The sequence below is a fragment of the Quercus lobata genome, chromosome 3, assembly GCF_001633185.2.
Source record: "Quercus lobata isolate SW786 chromosome 3, ValleyOak3.0 Primary Assembly, whole genome shotgun sequence".
Taxonomy (NCBI): domain Eukaryota; kingdom Viridiplantae; phylum Streptophyta; class Magnoliopsida; order Fagales; family Fagaceae; genus Quercus; species Quercus lobata.
Window position 1 is genome coordinate 23,236,098 of NC_044906.1, and position 6,404 is coordinate 23,242,501.

At 30.5% G+C, this 6,404-nt stretch overlaps 1 long non-coding RNA gene across 2 annotated transcripts; it reads left to right on the forward strand.

Moving 5' to 3' along the window:
* The first annotated feature begins 2,181 nt into the window (after positions 1-2,181).
* On the forward strand, positions 2,182-5,937 carry LOC115982628. 2 transcript variants are annotated; one of them, XR_004089690.1, is made up of 4 exons: positions 2,182-2,288; positions 2,383-2,500; positions 5,150-5,199; positions 5,378-5,937. It is a non-coding gene; the product is annotated as an uncharacterized LOC115982628 (long non-coding RNA). The 2 variants fall into 2 exon arrangements; XR_004089689.1 differs by lacking the exon at positions 5,150-5,199.
* Positions 5,938-6,404: the final 467 nt, after the last annotated feature.

Consider the following 6,404-nt stretch of genomic DNA (forward strand, 5'->3'; position numbering starts at 1 on the left):
ATCCTAGGTTTCCATCATACCTAAATGGATTTTATCACTGAAAGGCTAGAAGGTATGGCATTACTGGATGTCGTCGGGATTTCAACTACATGCTTTCGTTTGACATGAGTAATGAGGTTTTCCAAGAAACGCCGAACGTTCCTCGTGTAATTAAAAATTCTATAGGAGGGGAAATTGCTATTATCAATGATTCTGTATCCTTGATGGATAGAAATTTCGAATGGGCTGGCAGCTGGTATGATATATGGCTTATGAATGACACTAGTGTTAAAAGGAATTGGACAAAGAAATTCAAGCTAGGGCCTCATCCTCAATTCCATAAAATGTTAGAATTTCGGGAGGATGGGTTGGTTCGTTTTCAATGTTACGATGGTTGGTTGACATTGTACGACCACAAAACACAAGAAGTAAGGAATGTTGCAAAATATGAGCACACTGACTTTCACGTGTCTGTTGCTGCTAGTTACACAGAGACACTAGTCATATACTATATATAATAGCAGAAACTGAGAGAAAGTTGATTCCTACAATTAAGGAGATGCTGCCATGTAAGAAAAGCGCCCACTTAAAATTTTGCCACTAAAAAGCGATACATTATATTGTTTGCTAACGCTACAACACCGTTTAAAAGCCCTCATTATAAATAACCTAAAAAACCGGTTAAAATTAAAAGTACATGGAAATAGAAATAGAGAAGCGATTAGGATACTGAGAGAACCAAAGAGAGAGAGGCGATGAAATAAAGAGAGGATGAGGTTTGGGACAGAGAGAAAGGAACAGAGATAGAGGCAAAACGGTGAACAATGCATCGATTGGGCATAAGAAATCAAAAAGTTACAAAACATGGTTTTGCAGACTCAAAACCTAGGCAGAACGGTAAACAGAGAAGGCACGGAGAAAGAAACAGAGAAAGAGGCAAAGTTCCTAAGGCCGTCCATTGTGCATCACAATCAAAAGGTAAAGAGAGTAGAGTTCATCCGAACCATACACCGTCCGTTCCCTTGCAAAATTTAGACCACCAAACAGCAGAACCGACTTCAACAATGGTACATTTTTTTTTCTCAATTTTGTAGGTTTGGGCCTAAAACATTACTTTTTATTGAGTTTTGTGTGTGTGTGTGTGTTGGGTAGGTTCATATTTGATTCCTTTTTGTTTTGTCTTTTTGGAATCTCTATCAAAATGTTTGTTTTCTCAATTTTAGATATTTGCTTCTTTTTTTTTTTTTTTTTTTAGATTACAGAAATCACTAAAAATATTGTTTTTAGTTTGGGTACGTTTGTTTCTAATGTTAACAAAATCGTTGGGATTAAATATGAATGGGATTGAATGTTGCATTGATAGTTATTTTAGGTTTTTTTTTTTTTTTTCGAATCTGGAGATTGAATATGAAGTAGGTTTGAATTTTTTTGGTTGGATTGCTTTAGATTTAGTTATTTGAGTTAAATGCAATCAAAACTCAAAAGGATTAAGATACAGAGATAGGTGAGACAGAGTTCGTAGGGCGATTTTAATTTAGGTATATGGGTTACATTAGGTTTTGATTTGATTTTTGAAATTTGGGATTATATATGATTTAGGTTTGGAGAGGGCAAAGACAGAGAAATAAGAGCGAATGTGAATTTGCTATTCGGAAAAAGCATTGGTAACGAGAGAAATCTGACATCTTCTGGTCAGACCACTAGAAACCTTTATTGGTAATTTTTTTTTTTTTAAATATTGCTTTAAACGTTTGAGTTGATATAGTCTTAGGCTTGGGTATTCAATTGATTTGATTTTAATTGTCAATTTGTCATATACATACTGCTACAATTATTGTTTCTTCATGTCTTATTCTTATTTCCTTTTATGCATGTTTTGATTTCATATTGGGTTAAAATTATAGGAAAAAATAATTGTGTTAAGTTGTTAAAATTTTCTGTTGCATATGACTAATTGTTAACAATGTTCTATTCAATTTTTATATATTTTAGATCAGTTCTATGACAGATTTTGTTTGATGTTTCTTAATGATTTTAAATTGCTGAGTGAATATTTGTGGTGTAAATTTGAAATTATTTTCTAGGTTGTTTAAACTGTATTTTAACCGGTTATTTTTCCTTTTATACTAAGATGCTATCAAATGGTGTGTTAACCTAATAAAACAGTGTAATTTATCATTTTTTAATCGCAAGCATGGTAGAGTTTTAAATGGCCAAACGGTGCAACGTGCGACTGGTTTAATTTAAAAGCTGTATATGTGGCAGCATTTTAAGGGACCTTTTTTCCTACATGGCAGCACCTTTATAATGTAAACTAGATTGTCACTTATATTGTAAACAATAGGTTCTTCTCCATTGTTATATATAAACTTTACTAATGTTTAGAATGTTCTTATATTACAGATTCATATCGCAATGAAGTACAAAACTTTGAAGCAGATATCAGTGAATGTGGGATGCAATTAACATAGCAAACAACCATGATTTGATCAATATTGCTATGATTTCGGTTGACTAATAGGTAAGTTTAAAGTTTTTTTTTTAACAGAAAATAATATTAAAAAAAATGGATACAGAAATCTAAAAAACATTTTCCATATCTGTTGGAACTTAATATTATAAGCATCAATAGTTGAATATAGAGAAGAAAAAAAGAAGAAAGCTTTATACATTTTTGGTCATGCTTTCTTTAGGTTTGTTTAAGAAGTTGGTCTGACTGCTATAGGGAGTTATTAATGATCTTAGCCCTCTTGGGTTTGTGAGAAAGGAGGAAACTTCATGTATTTTTGGGGTACAAAAGGGTTCTGTTTATGGAGTGGGCAGCAACAGAAACTTACCAAAAAATGCCCCCTTTTGTAAAATATGTTACTATCTAATTTTATAAAGAACATTTTCCTACCATTGAGTTGGCTTATCTGATTTGGAATATATGTAGTTTTTTTAAAATCTAATCCACATATGTAAAGGGTTTGTAATGTTTCCTTCCTTAGAGGTATAGAGTATGGATATATACACTTCACATGAAACTGTAATTTGTGTATATACCAATTTTACTAATAATAGAATATTTTTTGCTGTGATTGTTTAAATCTGAGCTATGAAAACAAGCGATTATATGAAATTATTGCTCTTCATAGATTATACATGTATTGTCAAAATATTGTTGCAAACCACACAAATTGGTTTTCATTTGGCGAACTACAAGTTTTGGTATGAATTTAAAAAATGATCAGCTCATATAAATTCAATTCTAGGAGTGTCAACTTTCCTAGAAGTTCGTGCCCTCTTATGTTAATAGACTATAATTTACTTTTTAGACTTGGGGAAAATTAATCTTTAATTTCATTAATTTAGTTTCTGTTGTCTTAATAGCGTGGGCTCGATGAGGTTCTTAGAGGAATCCACACATTTTACAAGATTCCACTCAAAAGGCATTATTTCAACTTAGAACTTTGAACAAAATTATGTATTATTTGTATTTCCTATTGCATACTAAAGTTAAGGACACTATGCTTTGCTAATGAAATTGACCACCTCATATGTTCTAAAAATAAAAACACAAGAACATGATTTGATTGTTATAGTTGCTTTTATTAGTTTAAATTTTAAAGAAGATTCTCCTTGCTATTAATTTTTGGCTTTTATTATACTTTTATAGAAGCTATTATATTCAGCTGTAGTGACCATGCTTGCTAAATCTGGTACAAATATTTCAAATATGTGATAGAAATTATCATATACAAGGTACTTTTTTTGTTTCTTTTTTACTTTTTACAATTCAGTGCACATGTCAAGTCTTAATGATATTGATAATTGCTATATATTGTCTTAGTTCATACTCTGTTAAGAGCATACCCAACTGCTTATGGAAAAAAAAAAATGCACTGTCTCTCCAAGAGAGAATAAAAAAAGGAAAAGAAAGAATGCATAGGCTATACAGTATCATCTAAAAATACATGATACTATAAGAATGTTTAAAATTTGCTATAGGAATGTGAGACCGGTTATGTAACGCTCCTTTTTTCTTTTTTCTTTCTATTTTTTTATTTATGAAAATCCTTACGTGCTTTGCATTTCATCGAGTTTTAAAGGACCAGATGAGCATAGAAGTAATACAGTGCTTGAATGGATTATCTAAAAGATCTCAGATTTAGTAAGAGATCTCAAATTTAGTAATAAGAAGAAGAGTACTAATTTTGAGAAAATCTTAGCGTAAAATAGAAAAATGATGAAGTGTTTGGCTCAGCTATTGTGGCTGTGATTTACTTCTTACCAATTATTATATTACTATACCTAACAGAATTTGTATTGCTTTTTTTATTTCTTAGGATTTGTTGTTCAAAATATTTTGGTACCGTTTGATTTTGTAATTATGATATTGAAATATGCTATCATGATCTAATAACTGAAAACATCATCTTTTAAAATAGTCTTTCTCACAATCAAAAATCTGGGTATCAATATACATATTAATAGTCATTTGCTCTATTAAATATCATTCCTTCATGCTTTCACAATTTTTTGAAGCACTTAACTGTACTTTCTTTAAAGAACAAAATAATAATAAAAAATACTGCATTTACGTCTCTTATAAGAGAAATCCAAAGATGAGCATGTGAATGAGAAAAAAAAAAAAATTTATAAGTTTTATTCTTTGAAACCTTTTTTTAATAGTTGATACTTGCCTTTGTAATTAGTGTTTTGCAAAAACAGTTCTTCACTTCTTTTGTAATAAAGCCCTTCTCTTTGTTGGTGTAAAGTAAAGCCTTTTTGGCCTTTTGACACTTTAGTAAATTGTTGTTAATCTAGGTGAAATATATTAAGTGGTTATAATATTATTTACTGGAATGGTTTCAGATAAATGCCTTCACATATTTATATGTCTAATGTTCAATTGCAAAAGAAAATCATATAATAACATTATTGCAATAGAATATGCTATTACTTTACAATTTGATTCACAATTTAGTAATGAAAAGTGAAAAAAATCATTAATAGGTATTGATGAAAGATAGTTAAAAAAAACTTTTAATGGAACCTTCTTATAGAGATAGGAGATTCAAAAGCAAGGGCAGGTCCTTTGGATATGATTCTCACTAAGGTTCACCCCTCTGCAATTTTATTCATTTCCCCCCGACTTTGAGTTTTTTTTTTTTTTTTTTTTTGTTAGCACAATTCTCCACAAGATGAAGTATATATGCACCCCATTTGTTTGACAATGTAAGAATGAGTCTGGAGTTAGTTATAAATTCATAGAATATAACATTCTTTTCATTTCCATTTGAAACATCGACCCCATTTGTTTGACAAAACTTTCACTCACTCTTGTTGGGAATAGGGGTTTTGTTTTTTCCTATTTAAAACAAATTAACATGGATGCCTTGAATTTTTACTGCAGGAGTTTCTGTTTTGGTTCACCATGTGGAGAGAGACACCAAAGATGCTTGGGAGGTCTATAGAAACATGTGTTTGACATGCTACCTCCTGTGCTTTTCATTGGTTTTACTTATAATTTTTCTTTTGACATACAAACTAACCCCAATTCATAGGAATTGCTTAAAATCGTTATTACCCTTTTTGTTCTCTAGGTTGCCGGATAACTCTTTGTTTTAGCTTTATTTGAAAGGGAAAAAAAAGTTAAAATATTTATCTTTGAGAGTTTTCTTTTGGATTATTTTCTCAGTTGATGATAAAGATTGGTGGGGAGATATTTCTAAGAAAGGGGCTCTGCCTTGGCAAATAACAGCTGTGATGGAAGACATCTGAGACTTGCTGGCTTAGTATAGACATTTATATTTTGTACATAGAAATTTATTGGCAAAAGAAAAGTCTTAGATGCATTTTTTTTTGGGACAATAACTGCAGTGCATAGTAGTTTTTCTATATTCAAGATTTATAGAAAGCTTACAAAAATGTTCAAAGGGCTTAAAAAGGTTTGTAATACCGTATGCAATATACTTGGATCAATGATGATTTAAATGTAAATCTTCTTTTGAAAAAGGATTTTTTTAATTTTGTGTTTTAATAATTTTCTAACTTAATACTTTTTTTTTTCTCACACTTTTTTACTGTATGAAGTTTAGCCATTAGTATTTGACTTAATACTCTACTCGTCTCATCTCTTTTATAAACTACTAATCTCTTAGGTGTTAAATATCATGGGTATTTTGATTGGATCGGTTTTGATTTAGGTATTTGGGTTAGATTTAGTTATTTTAAATAATTTGAATTTTTTTGTAATTAAGGTACGTATTTATGTTAGAAGTAGTTTCGCTGTGGGTATTTGTGTAAGATTTGGTTCTGATTTGTAATAAATAATTGCTAAACTTCTATTCAGTCATAAGTTAATCTTTGACTTGGGAGGGGAGAAATGAGAATGTTCCACACGGAAGCCTTTCAAAATTGGATATGGAATTTTAGCATAT